The sequence below is a fragment of the Pinus tabuliformis genome, chromosome 5_1 (genome assembly GCF_031772625.1).
Source record: "Pinus tabuliformis cultivar Carrire ecotype Pingquan chromosome 5_1, CPIR1, whole genome shotgun sequence".
Classification (NCBI taxonomy): domain Eukaryota; kingdom Viridiplantae; phylum Streptophyta; class Pinopsida; order Pinales; family Pinaceae; genus Pinus; species Pinus tabuliformis.
Genome location: NC_142305.1, coordinates 509,274,029 through 509,291,274, shown reverse-complemented (window position 1 = coordinate 509,291,274; position 17,246 = coordinate 509,274,029). Strand labels below are relative to the sequence as shown.

The window sequence follows — 17,246 nt, the reverse complement described above, 5'->3', positions numbered from 1 at the left end:
TCATGGTAGGTACTTGTCTCGAAGGCGGACCTTCAAACATTATACTGTTGGGTAGGAGCAGGGTCTAGAGCACAATATTTGTGGCCTCCAGGTCTTTCGATATCTTACGTACGTGGGTAACCTTGTTGCGGAAGGCATTGGTGAGACATCCTCCTCCACATCATCTTGTGCCTCAATTTGAGTGATTAGAGCTTGCAATTATTCCTCCTCTTCGTCTGATTCAATGGTGATGGCTTTGCCTTTTTCTTCCATTAAATATTTGCCAAACCGTGGGTTCCTTGGGGATACATAGACTGGGCCCATAGTTTTCTTATATTTCTTATGTCGCGGCATCAGTGGTGATTTTGGAACTTCTGGCGCAACTTCTGCCTCTTCGGGCTCCTCATGGGCCATATGGGGCTCCGCGATATCTTCGACGAATCACACTCTTGGTTTGGTAGCAGTCATCGTGTCTACGGTCAGAGGTAGTAAGAGTACGCGACACTCACTGCTCTGTGATTATTCAATTCTCAAACAATCAAGTGTTGCCTCATGAATAGCCCTGGGGATTTTATAGCATATTTCAAATTTGAATTTGACCATTCCCCCCACTTCTGAGTCATTAATGCCTTCTTGGTGGTAGATCCTCCCAAATCTAGCTCTTAATTTGTGTCTTAATTGCTCACCGCCCGCTCCTCTTTGCCTTAAATTGGACATCTTGTCATGAACAGTGACACCAACGGTCACCTCCTAGCCTACCTGCACAACAACGCAACCACCTATGCACGGGCGCGACCCCTGTGACACACTGATCCTGTGCGCAACCTCCTTATCGCGCAGCTCCCACACAGACTCTTTTATAGTCTCGTGCTCTCTTTCAATTACTTGGAGCGCTAAGACTATGCTTCCAATGGCTAGTCAGGTGGCCGCACCACCTATGCGAGACTTCAATTCACCTTCTAGCCTAGTCCGCATGCACTCCTCAATTACCCTCGTGACAGTCAACACCGCACGTTCTTCATTATGTGGTGTGATTCCCTGGTTACTTTGTCCGGTAAGGTGTGGTCGCAACCATGGTAGCAGAGTCACAAATGCTCGACGAAAATCTTCTAATGTACTAGTATGGTTGTTCGTATCTGGTCTTGTCATTCTTAGTTTATCGACGAGACATGCTGGCGTGATTTCATTTTCTAGTTTTTTGATCTCTGCATCCATTAGCATTCTTTTCTTCCCCAGTCGTACCTGATCTTCTTCAAGTTCACAAAGTTGAAGGTTCCCTCACCAAACGACTTCCTGAATCTGCATATGTTCGTCTTCGCGTAGTTGCATAATTCCTTCATCGTGGTCTTCGCGTACTGTCCCAACTGTGGGAGCTATTGTGTGAGGATAACTTTCCTCTAAAACTATGGTCTCAACTCTACTCCTCAACTTCAGAATCGTCTCTGCGCTCAGGTTTTTACACATGACCCTATAGGCCCATTAAATCGTTGGCACGCATAGGTCCCAATCCGTTTGTCTTGCCTGGTGAACCTTGTTCAGGACTCCGCATACCTTACTGAATGCTTCCACATGGAACGTTTGTGGTCTGCGTTGCCTTTCCTGATGCTGTGTGATGTTCTAGTGTGCTCGTTGCCCCGCACATGTCTGTACCCATAGAGACAGGTGGGCATGAAAGTTGCTCCGTCCTTGCTAACCGACTCTTGTTCGAAGCTGGGGGCTTTAAAACCATAGGTGCATCATCCTTCTACATCCGTGTCAGTCCTCAAATTTTCTTTGATGTGCACCCCACCATTGTGTGGGTGTTGCACGTAGTGCTCACTTCAACGTATCGAATCACTGCTGTTCCAGTACTACGCTTTCAAATTTGCTCAATAATTCATCCACCATCATTAATCCATCATATGTCGGCAACTCTCTTTCCTCTGTTGTCATGTAATGCAGTGATCTAATCATCATGTTGCAATTAAGATTTATCACTTTGTGCAAGCGATTTTGCCATCGCTCTACTTCTTTGTCTGAATCCAAAATGCAGGAGTTTTCATGCTCCCACAAGATCCTCCTATCTGCAGTCGGATTGACCCAATCTTGGTCTCACGTAGTTATCTTATAAATACAATCAAGATCATCGTCGCTATCATCGTCGCGCACTGGTTCAGTGTAGCGCACTCCTTCGGCTGGGTCTAGTGGGACTACTACATGTAGTGACCTTTTCTCAAAGACCATTTTGCGCTTCTTCAGATTGATGACTCTGTTCATATCAGTGGCCCAGTCTATTCCTAACAACACGGGATACAGATTGCTATCATCGACAATCTCTATTACTTCAAAATCTGCCTGTGCGCTCGCGCCTTCAATATCAACTGTTACCCCTTGCAACCTCCCCATGGGAAAAATCTTCTATTGGTTCACCATTCATAACTAAATAGGGGACCATTCTAATGCGGGCTTGCCCATGTGTTCCCATGTTTTCTTCGGTAATACATTCGCATCCGAACCCAGATCTAGGATCACCTGATCCATTTCATATTCCCCAATCTGTGCAATCAACGTCATTTCCCTTCGAGTGCGCAATGCATGCTTCCCTAATTTCTGGATGATGCACAGTTCTCCTGACCCCGTGCACCTGGTGATCAGTTCCTATAATCCTTTAACTACCTTGTTTTCACGCAACAATTTCATGCATGTCTCCAGAAAGGTAGTGAGCATTGAAGGATCCATTCTTGGCTTTGGTTGATCCTTACTACCTGAAGTGGAGGCCTCCGTGAAGCTCTTCTTAACTTCCATGAATGTCTCCTTTGCACGTTCTAAGTCAAACTTGGGTTCCTTTACAAGAGCCCTACGAACCCATGTACTCTCCTCTAGATGTTTCCCTGTATCTTCTCCCGTGGCCGTACTGCTTCTGAGCATCATGTTTAAAATCGGGTCTTCTTCGCACGACCTAGACCTCATCATTTGTATATTCTGAGTTGGGGCAGGCAGGAATACCCCTTTTTCACGCATCTTTGTGATCAACATAGGACAGTCTATTATTTCATGATCAAACTAAGCACAATACGAATAGGATATCCTCGTTGGGTTGGTACAATCGTGGGCATAGTGCCCTGGTCCTACGCAATTATAACAAATTAACTGTCTGTGGCCTTTTCCTGGTCCCATCCCACCTCATCCCTGACCTCGCCCCTGAAATCCAGCATGCGCCATCCCTGCATTTGGGTCAAGGGCTCGCATTCCGGTCTGCATCCTATAGGCTGGGGTCTAATCTGTGATCAGGTGCTCATGTCCTAAGTGTCGTAAAATGCTCAAAATTTAAAATGCTCAAAACAAGTTCAAAATTTAATGACTGGAAATTTCTCGTCTTCCTAATTTCGGCACCGCAAACAGTTCGAAAAACGGTCGCCGTATGAGAAAGTTATGCCAAAAACAAAATCGCCCAATAACCCTTAATTTTTGAATGAAAAAAAAAAAAATTAAAAGAATATTCCTTGGAATATTTCGGGGAATATTCCTTTTGGACAGTGAATCAATGGCTTCCATGTGGCAAGCCCGGAGGTCGCCACGTGGCTGGGATGATGTCAGCAACAACGGGCGGATATAATCAAAAGTTGGGAGTTCCGTGGTTTGAACACATGAACTTCGTTACAACACTCCCATGCCTTACCATTAGGCCACAGGAGTAGTTCTTGTTAAATGGGCGAAAAAGATGTTATTTGAACGTTAAACTTGTTTTGGGCGGAAACCAAAGGGGGCCAGCCCCCTATTCCATATGACCGCGGGCCCAGAACCAAGGGCTTAAGCCCCAACTGCCAGCACTAACCACCAGCACGAAATCCGAGATAAACCGCCAACATTTACTGTAACTGCAGTTCATTTGGCGGAGATTCTGACAAGAGTGCCAAAATTGGTGGGCCCGCCATATTTGGCGGGCCTAACTGGACTCCAACTAGAGTTAGCTGGAGTGTTTCTAGGCATAACTGGAGGAAAACTTTAATTGGCCATAACTTTGGCTAGGAAAGGCAGTTTTGGACGAATGTTTTTTTTGATTTAGGGTATTTTTGACCTTCTGAAGCCATTGGTGCAGGTATTACAACCATCTGAGTTCATTTATAGAGGTTTCGGAGCCGTGAAAGTTCTAGGAGCCACCAGGGCCCAGGATTGTGAAGACTGTATAGGGTTGCAGGTATCAGTTGGAGGTGAACCAGTAGTCAATCCTGAAGCATTCAAGTGTTTTGAATCCATTTTTACCATCTATTCCAGCTGTAGATGCTTCTATTCAGATGTATATTCAATTTGATCATTTAATGAAAACAAGGACAAGCCCATTTGGGATCTTTGGACCCAGGAGACGTAGCCCAGGAGGGGTGAACTGCTTTATCAACTTCTTTTGCATCTGTGGTTGATTTATTTTGCAGAACAAATTCGTTTTAATGTGTTAAACAGTAAAAGGAAATAAATCTGCTATGCTTAAATGGGTCATGAACAACTAAAAATTTCATTTGTTTTCTTTCTATAATAAATGGAAATCTTTTAAACATGTATATTTCTGAATTGAATACCTTGCAAACAATTTACAAGTAGTTTCAAATTCAGATCAAGTTGGTATCAGAGCAGGGTTTTGTGCAAAGATCTTCTAACTGTCTTGCAAGTATTGATGCTTACCAGGTTGAGACTTAGAATAGGGGAAGGACAGTTTACTAGAGAACGAGAGAATCCTTAGTCAAGGAAGGCCAGAGAGCCATCACCTCCACCTTCAATTTCACCCTCAAGAGTCTCAGCAGAAGCTTCAAGAATGTCTGCACATGAAGGAGAAATTCCTGCAGACATGGATCCATAAGAAGAATAAAGAGTCTTCAGAAAGGCTTTCTTGGACCTCACTGAAATGGTGAGGATATTGTACCAAGAATGAAATGAAAAATTCGCTGGTGAAGGGTCCAAACATCCACATGAAGGAGAGGGCTCTTCAGGAGGTAAGAAGGATGATGATCATTCCAAGAAAGGACATGGAGGAAATGGTGATCCACCACCCCCATCGTCACCTTCTTCCTCTTCATCCTCGTCTTCTTCTTCTATGCATAAGCATAGATCCTCTAGAAAAAGTCCTTTTTTGAAGCTTGATGTAAAATTCGAATTACCTATGTTTAATGGTGAAGTGAATGCAGAAAAGCTTGACAACTGGATTAGGCAGTTGGAAGTTTACTTGAGGATCCAGAATATGCATGATGATGCCACAAAGATTCAGTTGGCTTCGTTGAGAATGGATGGAGCAACATTGGTCTGGTGGGAGGCCAAGAATAAAGAGGAGATCAAGAAATTTGGTAAGGTTACCTTAACATGGCCTGAATTTCTGTTAGCCATTAAAAAATAGTTTTATCCTCTTGCTCACATGCAGAAAGCCATTATGAATTGGCAAAATTCAGACAACTTAATGGTCAGAGTGTCCAAGACTACACCCAAGAATTCAGGAGAAGAGCTCTCTTGTTAGGGGTAGATTTACAGACCCAAGAAACCTTGTTGAAATACATTCGTGGCTTGCATAGCTACCTTAGACACACCATCTTAATGTTTAACCCTACTAGCCTGGACGAGGTTTGTGTCCCAGCTACCCATTTAGAGGCAAGGGGAAAAAACACATTTGAAGAGGGTAGAAACAAGCCCCCCAAGGGGAAAAACAAAGAGAAAACCTTCAAGGGAAAGGGAAAAAAGAATGCATCTATCAAACAGGAGAGTGAGAAAGTGATTTGTAAACATTATTCTAAACCAGGCCATGAGGAGAAAAACTATTGGAAATTACATCCCGAAAAAAGACCTCAATTTAACAAATCCAAAGGGAAACAGAAAATTGCTGCTACTACATCTACACCACAGGATTTAGGGGATGATTCAGGTAATGAAACCAAAATTGCAGCCATGGGTTTGAAAAACTTGAAGGGAAAAGAAATTGAAACTCAAGCCAGCACTAGTACCTCAAATTGCCATGTACAAGCTCCTAATGAGGAAGAAAGAATTGAATTGTTTCATGTGAGGGTGATTTCAAAACATACTAAAATTGACACACTTTTTGATAGTGGGTCACAAGCAAACCTTATATCAGAGGAATTGGTCAAGCAACTTAAACTTGAGACCGTTCCACATCTGAAGCCATATCCACTTGGATGGATTTGCAAGGATGCAAATTTACAAGTTTCAAGAAAGTGCACATTGCGCTTTGCAATTACTGCACATTTTATTGACACAATTGAACTTGATGTGGTACCTTTTGATATAGCAGGAATTGTTTTGGGAAGTCCTTACTTGTTCGACAGGAAAGCAATCTTTCATCGCCATGAAAACAAATATCATCTTTTCAAAGATGGCAAGGAGTTCATTGTTAGAGCTCATCGCAAGAAGACAAATATAGCGATGGTGAATGCAGGACAGGTAAAAAGGCTAGTCAATTCAATTAAGAATTTTTTTCTTCTTATTATTAAGCCCAAGGTTGATGTGAATCATGAGTCATTTGACAATTGTGATCCAAATCTTAAGTCAGAACTGTATGATGTAGTTGACGCATATCATGAGATGTTTCAGGAGCCAACAGGTTTGCCTCCTAAGAGGGAGATTCAGCATGAAATCCATTTGCATCCAGATTGTCCTCTTCCAAACATAGGCATGTACCGCATGTCTATTATGGATAATGTTGAAATAAAGAAGCAAATCAAGGACTTGTTGGAAAAGGGTTTCATAAGGCCAAGTACTTCGCCATGTGGGTCACCGATTGTACTGATTCCAAAGAAAGATGGCACTTGGCGTATGTGTGTTGATTTCAGGGCCTTGAACAAGATAACGGTAAAGAATCGTTACCCACTCCCAAGGATAGATGATTTGCTAGACCAGCTGAAAGATGCTCGATATTTCACTAAGCTAGACTTCCACAGTGGATATCATCAAGTAAGAATTGAAGAAAGTGACATTTGGAAGACAACCTTTAAAACCAAACAAGGACTCTTTGAGTGGCTTGTGATGTCGTTTGGTTTGTGCAATGCACCTGCAACTTTCATGCGGGTAATGGATGATGTCTTGCATCCTTTCCTTGATGATTTCGTTATTGTCTACTTATATGACATCTTAATTTTCAGCAAGTCTAGAGAAGATCATGTCATGCATGTTAGGAAAGTACTTGATGTTTTGAAGAAGAATCAGTTATTCCTTAAAATGCCAAAGTGTGAATTTGGAAAGACTTCTTTGGTTTATTCGGGACACATAGTAGGAGGAGGTGCTTTGAGAATTGATCCTGCTAAGATTGAGGCTATTGTGAAGTGGCCTACTCCCAAATCCATAACAGAGGTAAGAAGTTTTTTGGGTGCAACTCAATATTGGAGGAAGTTCATCTCTAACTTCTCTTCTATAGCAGCTCCTATGCATGCAGTGACAAGTGTGAAGCATGCTTTCCAATGGGGAGGCAAGCAGAAAAAAGCTTTCGAATCTTTGAAAGAGAAGATTAGTTCAGCTCCGGTCCTTGCATTACCAGATTTGAGACAGCCATTTGAGATACAAACCGATGCTAGTGATTATGCCATGGGTGCAGTTCTTCTACAGCATGGTAAGCCAATTGCTTTTCATGCTGAAACTTTTAATGGTGTTGTTGTAAATTATCCTACATATGATAAGGAGTTTTATGCATTGGTACAAAGCGTCAAAAAGTGGAAACACTATTTGATGGGCAAAGAAATTGTTATACATACCGACCATCAGCCCTTACAATACTTGCAATCACAAAGCAAGTTACAACAGTGACGACACTTCAGATGGATGGACTTCTTGCAACAGTTCCATTTGGTAATAAGGTACATGAAATGTACTTTGAATAAATTTGTTGATATGCTTTCAAGGCCTATTATTGGTGATGTTACTTTACTTAAGAATGATTCCATTGTACATGATAGTTACATAGAACAATATGCATCTGATGATGACTTTAAAGATGTGTATGCTAACTTGAGTAAAGGGAATCATGTAGAGGAAAATGACTATCACATGCATAACAATTTGCTGTTTCATTTGGGAAAGTTGTGTATACCATAGGGGGAGAGAATAAATGTCATAAGAGAAGCTCATTCTTCTCTTATTGCTGGCCATTTTGGTGTGAGCAAAACAGTTGCACATCTACAGAGGTATTGCTATTGGCCTCGCATGGTAGATTCTGTTTCAAGGTTCATAAGAGGATGTTCATTATGTGCTACAAGCAAGCCTAGCAATAGGAAGCTTGGCTTGTATACTCCTTTGTCGGTACCTTCTAGACCATGGGAAAGCATCACTATGGATTTTGTAGGAGGTTTGCCAAAATCTAGAAAGCAGCATGATTATTTATATGTAGTAGTTGATCGTTTCAGCAAAATGTGTATACTTATGCCTTGTAAGAAAACTATAACTGCTGAACAAACTGCTGAATTATTTTTTCATCATGTATGGATTCACTTTGGTTTGCCTACTTCCATTATTAGTGAAAGGGATTCCAGATTTGTGGGGAATTTTTGGTCCAACCTATGGGAGATGATGGACACAAAGTTGAAGAAAAGTACTGCTTTCCATCCGCAAACAGACGGACAAATTGAAGTTGTGAACAGAACCATTGTGCACCTCTTGAGAGGTTATTGCAGCAAGCATCCCAAGCTTTGGGATGAACATTTGCACTACATACAACATGCTTACAACCGTGCCAAGCAGTCTTCCACAAACATGATGAGCCCCAAAAATGGACAATTATTTGGGCTCATTCAACCTCCTAATTTGACTTAATCCACCATTCTCATTAGTTTATTGCATGTTTTTGATTACATTTATGTTAATAGAGTGAATTTGGTTAGTCATTATGCCAACAAGTCTAATGGGTGCTTTGTGTAGCCTTTTTGGTCAATTTGGAGACAAAATTGAAGGTCTTGATGATCACTTGGCAGCCAAATTTGTGGGAAGACAAGGGAGAGGATTTATAGGAAGGTGTCCTCTTCATTTATGGGCCCTTACCTCAAATTCTCCACCATCAGCTCGGAGTTCAAGGGCCACCGAATCAATCAACACAAGGGCAGCCAAGCAAGTCAAGTAGGATTGTTGTTAACTACAAGTCTTGGGCAGCCGAGTCCCTAAATTTTAGGAGGACCGTTGGGTCCTCAAATTGTATAAATAAGAAGGCTTAGGGCCTCATTTTGGTTAGCCAGTGGATGTTAGCTAGTTAGCCAGTAGATAGTAGCTAGTGGTTAGTCATTTTGCAGCCATTAGTTAGCTAGTTTGTAGTTCGATTTTTATGCAATAGATTAGCTTTGCTTTCAGCTCATTTTCAAGTCCTTCTTGTGGACAGTTTTGATGTAACTCTTCATTTCTTGATCAATAAAGATGAATCCAGCTTTGCACTAGCTCTAAATCTCTCTTGGGAGGCTGTAGCTCTTGGGGTTGGGCCCATCTCAAGTGCCCAGTACCTCCTTCGTTTATCTTTATGTGTTTGTTGCGTTCTTAAAATAAAATCTGCTATTTAGATTTAGATCATGCTTCATTATTTAGATTTCTTTTGATGGTTAAAGTAGTTGTTTATGTTTAGAATATATTGGTAGGATAATAATAGGAAAAAGCCCCAAAAAAGGGTTAGCAAACGCTTTTGGTTTCACCTCTTCCTTATTGGATTAGGGGCTGGAGTTGAAGTAACCGTGCTGTCCCAAACAAAAACACTTTCTTTGCTTCACCATGCAATCATTAGTGTTTGAATCTCATTCGTAGAACTTGATATCAGTTTGGATGCATGTTTAGGTTTATGACCACTTAGTTTCATAGTTGTTTCACATGGTTTCACTGCAAATAAACTTCTGTTCATTTCCTTTTGTTGTTAGGTCAGATTAGAGTGAAGTAACTAGGTCATAGGTTTTATAACTAGATCTTTGTTTTCTTGCATGTCTTTGTTTGTTCAGTTTGAAAAACCACTTGCAGAGTACCTGTTATCCTTCCTTACCTGCCCATACTCCATCCAACCTACCTGCTTCACCCTTCACTTATAACCCTTACCTTACATTTGCCTCATCTGCTTACTTTGCCATGATTCTCATCTTCTTGTGCAACATCGTTTCATCCATCCTTGAACAAATCCAATCGCTCCTTAGCCTCATCCACCAAGTCCTAGACCTATTCACACCCCTATTTCACCTTCATACTCATTCCTCCATCTTTTTCCCTCCATCCATGCTCCAAAATCCCATTTCGAAACATCTTGTAGAAGAATTACAGAACATCCTGTAGAAACCCCTGTAGACTTCCTATAGAAGTCCATAACCTCAGTTGCATAGCATCCAGACTTTGTGAAACTCTCGGAAAGAATTTTAGGGATCCCTTAGACCCTCTCTATACCATCCGAACCTTTTCCAAGCATTCCTCCTCCTTGATCCATCCCTGCACAGTGAAAAGCCAGTTAAAAGCACATGCATGATAATTCTAATAACTTAATCAAAAATACAAAAAGATGTTTTCTTCAGATAGTGATAACTTAGACACATGCATTTTACCTTCCTAGAAGTAATGGCATCTCTTTCAGTAGTTTGCATGCTCTCCTTTACGTCAGTAGGACTAGCTGGTAGAATTAGGGTTTGCTAGGGTTTGTGTTTCTTTTTGGCTCTCAGTTTCTTTTTGCAATTAGATCAGCTTCCTTCGAGTTAGCTTTCATCCATCAATTAAAAAGCTTCTTCTAAGAGCTCATAGAAGTTGGCTTAAGCTCCTAGCGGACTTGTGCCAGCTGACCAAGTGACAGCTGCGGCAAGAGCTAGTACTTGTGCATACAACACCGTCGCTTCCAAGTTTGTTATGAACTACCGGGTTGATAAAATTAAAGAAGGGAGTTCTAGGAGTTGTAGCATTATTGCTACAATACTGGGGCTCACCATATTTTTGGCGCCGTTGCTGGGGAAGCGTCAGAGTATTGGTGATTGTCGCTTTTCTTCTACTTTCCACTACAATCTTCTGCTAAGTAGTTTATTTCATTTCCATTATGCAATTTCGTTTATGCAAAAGTAGATTAGCCTTTCCCGCTTTCATAGATTAGCATTTCAATTCCGCAATTTCATTTCTGCAAGCGTATATTAGCATTTCAATTCCACAAGCGTAGCCTAGCATTTCATTCCTGCAATTTCATTTGAGAAAAATAGATTAGTCCTTTCCTGCTTTCATTTCAATTCCGCATTTTCATTTCAGCAAGATAGTTAGTTGCAATTCAATCTATTTTAGTTTTTGCAGGTACAAGAAGAAAAATACAAAAATCAATCAAAAAGATTTCCTTTCATGCCTTGTAGGAGTAGAGATAAGTTAGAAAAATGATTGCACAACACCCCCCCTTTGCTTCATACAGCCAACCTTCTCTCTTCTTCGATGGCTGTGACTAAGAAGAACCCCTGGGTGGACATCAAGACATATCTGAAGAACCTCTAGGGGAGAAGAAGAAGAAAACGTTCCTCTGGAGCAGATGGCTACAAGCAGAAATGTTGGGAGAAGCACCTTGTCCAAAGACAAATTTGAAAATCAGATCGAAGATTTCAAGAGTGATATGAGGCAGTTTATTGCCATGCAACTGGATACCTTGCGGATCCAAAAGAAGCAAGAAGAAGCCAAGAGGGCTTTGGCCATTTTTTGTCCTAGGTGCACTAGAAAACATCCTAGGAACGAATGTCCATTGTACTCCATAGAAGTGTGTTTTGTATGTGAAGATTACCATCCTACGAATCAGTGCCCTTCCTTGCTTGGACTCAAAGCTGCATACCAGAGAGCTAAAGGAGCCACTGAATCACTCTATTTTATGAACCAAAGGAGGCCACATGGACCCATACCCTACCAGCAGGGAATGCAAGGTACATCCCAGACCTATTATGACCTCTATCAAACCACTTCCATACCCTCTTGGGGTCCCCCTGCTCATCGTTCCTGGTTCACACCTCCTCCTTGTTCCTTCACAGATCCATATTATGCCCAACCAGCTGCTCATTCGTTTCACTCTTATGCTCAGCCACAGCCTTAGTGGAATGCACCTTATCAGGAGTAGAGGCCCCAGTACAACTCTCATCCCGCTCATTTTCCTCCACCACCTGCTCATCCACAACCATCGCCTCCTCCTCCACCAAGGCAACCCCAAATGCCTACCCAACCACAATGCCATCCATCTCCATCTCAATTTCACACCTCCACTCAACTACCCATACCATTTCCAAAGCCACACATTGGAGTAGCTCAACCCAATTGCAAAGCTGAGGCACAACATGTGCAAATGACTCCTTTTGAGCTCAATGATGTTCACCAAAACTCAGGAAGAGTGTTGCAAAACAGAGATTATATTGACAACATTGAAGGACCAAAGGAAAAAGAAGATTCCAAAGAGGAGATCAAAGAACCATGGGATGCACTTGATGAAGAGAAGAGATCAGAATCAGAGATCGGGAGAGTTTCCTCATGGTTACCATCAAATCTTCCATGTATTCAAGAGAAAGATCAGCAAAAGGAGGAAGATGAGAAAGTCATGATAGAAAGTGACATGAAGAATGATCTAGATCAGCAAAAGGACCAAGGATATCAAAGCTATAATGAGATATGGTTTCAGAAGGTGACTAAGCTGCAGCGGTACTCTCTTCCTCAGCTATGTTTGATCCCTTCAAAGTCAGATCATTTGGTCTCTAAAGTCCGGATAGTTGTCCAAGCATGCATTTCGAGCCTTCACATCATTTTTTCTCTAATCTCGATGTGCACATGGCTCCATTGGAAGTATTATTATACTTGAAAATGATTTTGTTTTTCAAGTAGGGTAGGGTAGAAGAAGAAAAAAAAAAAAATGAAAATAAGAAGAAAATAAAAATCTAAGGTGAAAACCTCCTCAGAGGCGCCTTAGATTGGCTCATTGATTGAAAACCTCCATGAGGCGGTCAATGGGTTGGGAAAAAAGAGAAAAGAGAATAAGATCTCTAGGTGAAAACCTCCCTTGGAGGCGCCCAGGGCAGGCAATTAGGGTGAAAACCTCCATGAGGCGCCCTAGCTGTTTTTCAAAAAAACAGAGAGAAAGAAAAAGAAAAATAAAACTAATTCCATTGGGTAATTGCAGGTTGCAAGAAGGACATTTCATGACAGGAGGAGCACTCAAATCAAGGTTAAAGGAATTTTTCTTGTGCCTTCTACAGGAAGCTCTTTATTTCTACAGGAAACATCCTGTAGAACCTTTGGACGAACCAAATTCAAGTCTAAAATGGAATCTGATGGTGGGAATCTGTTGATTAGGACTACAAGCACTTGTGTGTCCATCCCTTGCCTTTCTCCATCATTTTTTCCACCTCATTGTGCTTCTCATTGTGCTTCTACAGGAACTTCCTGTAGAAATTGTGGGAAACTAGACATGGATTTCAAAAAGTGGTTTGGCGAACATGGTAGCTTCCTCAAGGGTTCAGAAGTCCTCATGAAATCTTCCAACTCCTCCTCCATCATCTCCATACCTGCATCACAGCCAAAATTCATTTTTTCATACCATGCAACAAAAATGTAAAGTGCCTTGAAGCAAAAACACATAGAACAGAATTTGTTTTTGCCACAACTTGAAAACCATGCATCCATTTGACAAACCGTTTTATGGGGAATTGTACAAGGGTGATGACAACATGCCTGAGCAGTTTCATGCCGTTCCGGTGCACGGTTTCCAAGAAATCAGCCTCCCTCACCATCAGCCATTTTTGCATTTTCTCCATATCCTTGCATCCGTTTCAAAACCTGTTTCATGGGGATATGCATGTGAGTGATAGTAACCTACCCAAGCAGTTTCAGCCGATTCTGATGCACGGTTTCCAAGAAATTGATCTCTGAAATCTTCAGCCATTTTCCATTTTTCTCAAAATCCGTGCATCCATTGATCACGATTTTGCTATGGGAGATACATAATGATGATAGGAACATGCTCAGCAAGTTTTAGATCAATCTGGTTTACCGTTTGGGAGCAATGGCTAAAACAAGTTCTGGTTCTGTGACAATGCAGCAGCAGCAGCTTGAACGTGCAGATCTGAGCGTGGAAATGGACTCCTGCAGCATGCATCTAGCTAGAGGACACCTGCACAAGGAAAACAACCAAAAATTAGCAGCCAAGCCACATGCAATCAGAAAAACCAATGCATGCAGCAATGACAGGCCACAGCAGCTCATGGCAGCCATTCAACTTCTTGGTATGTGACTGAAACTCATTCTTCTATTGCATAAATTTAATTTAAAAATTGCATGAATTAATGGAATGGTGGGATTAAGCCACGAATTATCAAGGTTAAGCTGATTGTCTTCTCTAGAACTCAGCCAGCAGTCACGCAGTACACGTGGACAGTTGACTCACGTGAAAATTTAAAAAAACAGGAAGTGTTGGCCGTTTGAACTCTAGTGCAACTGATCCAGAAGAGAACATGTAGTTCATGATAGCACTGCAGTCTGCATGTGGCCACGTATGCCTGGCCACTTCACTTCCTCACCACAAATCATGCTGTAATTGAAAAACAGGCTCGGCTGACTCTCACCACCCGCTGATTCATTTGCACCTGCAATGTTCTTAGCCGAAGTACGTGTCCTCTGCTCCCACAATCTATTAACTTGTCATCCTCCACCAAGCTTTCTCGGCCATTTTTTTTTTTTAAACCCACCTATGCAAGGGCGTTCTACAGAAAATGGGTGGGTCTTCTACAGGAAGTACAACACAACTTTCAAAAGCAGAGAAAATGGATTTTTCTTCGACAAATTTGGAGTCCCGAGAAAGATAATTGTTGCAGAGGATGCCAAGCGTCTTAATGCAGTAGAATTCAATTTTGAGGATATTGAATCCACAGCTAAAGCCATCGGAAATGCCAGTAAAGCAGTGGTATCAATAGGACCCACAGAGGATCGACCTAGTTCCAAAGTTACTACAACTGGTGCTTTGAACGTTATTGAAGAAGCCAAGCTAGCAAATGTGAATCATATTGTTGTGTTTACGAATCTGATGGAGGGTCTTCAAATGTTCTTGATGGAATCTCTTCATTTTTCAGCAACTTGTTTGGAAAATCAAAAATATCATTATCAGAGCTTACTGAAAGAATTGTGGAAATGGGATTAAGTTACACTATCCTGAAGGCCAGTCCCACAGATGATTTTATTTCAGAGAAAGACTGCAACCTTGTTCTTAAGGCGGAAGGAAGTGCAGACGTAAAAAACAAAGTAACCAATGCAAATTCAGCATTGCATTCCATGGTTTAAGGTTTCAAAGACACAAGTTGCATCTGTGGTAGCTGAGGTTTTCGCAAACACTTCCATCTCAGAGAACAAGACTATTGATGTTGCAGCCAGCCCTTCTGCACCCTCTCTGCCAGTTTATGAGCTTTTAAGTGCCATTCCAACAGATGGAAGAAAGGAAGTTTTCGTCGAGGCCCAAGCGAAAGCCAAAGCTGAAGAAGAAGAGCGCATAGCTGCAGAAAATTCACGCAAAAAAACAGGAGCTTGCTAAACAACTTGAAGCAGAAGCAAAAAGGTTTGCAGAAAAAGAAGCTGAAGCCACTGAACTCGCTGCCCAAGTCAAGGCAGGTGCTGCAACTACTTCATTCGATTATTTTGCAAGCAAGGCTAAATCATTCGGTGTAGATATTTTTGGGGCAAGGAAAATGATGACAAGTTGGTGACAAGCCAGAAAAGCACAACCCTACAGATGTATCCAACAACATCAGTGATTGGAACACTGGCATTAAACCAAGCTGCCAAAACAGAGGGGGACAAAACCACACTAACACCCAGGGAGAAAAGACTACAAAGTAGAATGGAAAGGACTGAACAAGTCCACGTCAGTGAGGGCACCTCTAAGGTAGCCACAGCCAAGCTCAAAGGAAAATCACCCACAGCCAAGCAGGATATAGTGGTGCTGTCTGTTTCTACAGGAAGATAGAGAATTGTTTCTACAAGAAGTTTGGAGAAAGGGTAGCAGAAGGAGAAACTGGCCGAGATTTTAGCCAAGGAGGCCACCGGGCCATCAAAGATGAGGAGAGAGATTGGTTGCTCAGAGGATGAGCAACAGTTTCAGTAGGGGGGGTGATGATGAGCCCCAAAAATGGACAATTATTTGGGCTCATTCAACCTCCTAATTTGAATTAATCCACCATTCTCATTAGTTTATTGCATGTTTTTGATTACATTTATGTTAATAGAGTGAATTTGGTTAGTCATTATGCCAACAAGTCTAATGGGTGCTTTGTGTAGCCTTTTTGGTCAATTTGGAGACAAAATTGAAGGTCTTAATGAGCACTTGGCAGCCAAATTCGTGGGAAGACAAGGGAGAGGATTTATAGGAAGGTGTCCCCTTCATTTATGGGCCCTTACCTCGAATTCTCCACCATCAGCTCGGAGTTCAAGGGCCACCGAATCAATCAACACAAGGGCAGCCAAGCAAGTCAAGTAGGACTGCTGTTAACTACAAGTCTTGGGCAGCCGAGTCCCTAAATTTTAGGAGGACCGTTGGGTCCTCAAATTGTATAAATAAGAAGGCTTAGGGCCTCATTTTGGTTAGCCAGTGGATGTTAGCTAGTTAGCCAGTAGATAGTAGCTAGTGGTTAGTCATTTTGCAGCCATTAGTTAGCTAGTTTGTAGCTCAATTTTTATGCAATAGATTAGCTTTGCTTTCAGCTCATTTTCAAGTCCTTCTTGTGGACAGTTTTGATGTAACTCTTCATTTCTTGATCAATAAAGATGAATCCAGCTTTGCACCAGCTCTAAATCTCTCTTGGGAGGCTATAGCTCTTGGGGTTGGGCCCATCTCAAGCGCCCAGTACCTCCTTCGTTTATCTTTATGTGTTTGCTGTGTTCTTAAAATAAAATCTACTATTTAGATTTAGATCTTGCTTCGTTATTTAGATTTATTTTGATGGTTAAAGTAGTTGTTTATGTTTAGAATATATTGGTAGGTTAATAACAGGAAAAAGCCCCAAAAAAGGGTCAGCAAACGCTTTTGGTTTCACCTCTTCCTTATTGGATCAGGGGCTGGAGTTGAAGTAACCGTGCTGTCCCAAACAAAAACACTTTCTTTGCTTCACCATGCAATCATTAGTGTTTGAATCCCGTTCGTAGAACCTGATATCAGTTTGGATGCATGCTTAGGTTTACGATCACTTAGTTTCATAGTTGTTTCACATGGTTTCACTGCAAATAAACTTCTGTTCATTTCCTTTTGCTGTTAGGTCAGATTAGAGTGAAGTAACTAGGTCATAGGTTTTATAACTAGATCTTTGTTTTCTTGCATG

At 41.7% G+C, this 17,246-nt stretch overlaps 1 pseudogene; it reads left to right on the top strand.

Moving 5' to 3' along the window:
* Positions 1–14,632: 14,632 nt before the first annotated feature.
* LOC149165717 (protein PLASTID TRANSCRIPTIONALLY ACTIVE 16, chloroplastic pseudogene) lies at positions 14,633–15,638 on the top strand (annotated as a pseudogene).
* The last annotated feature ends 1,608 nt before the right edge of the window (positions 15,639–17,246 follow it).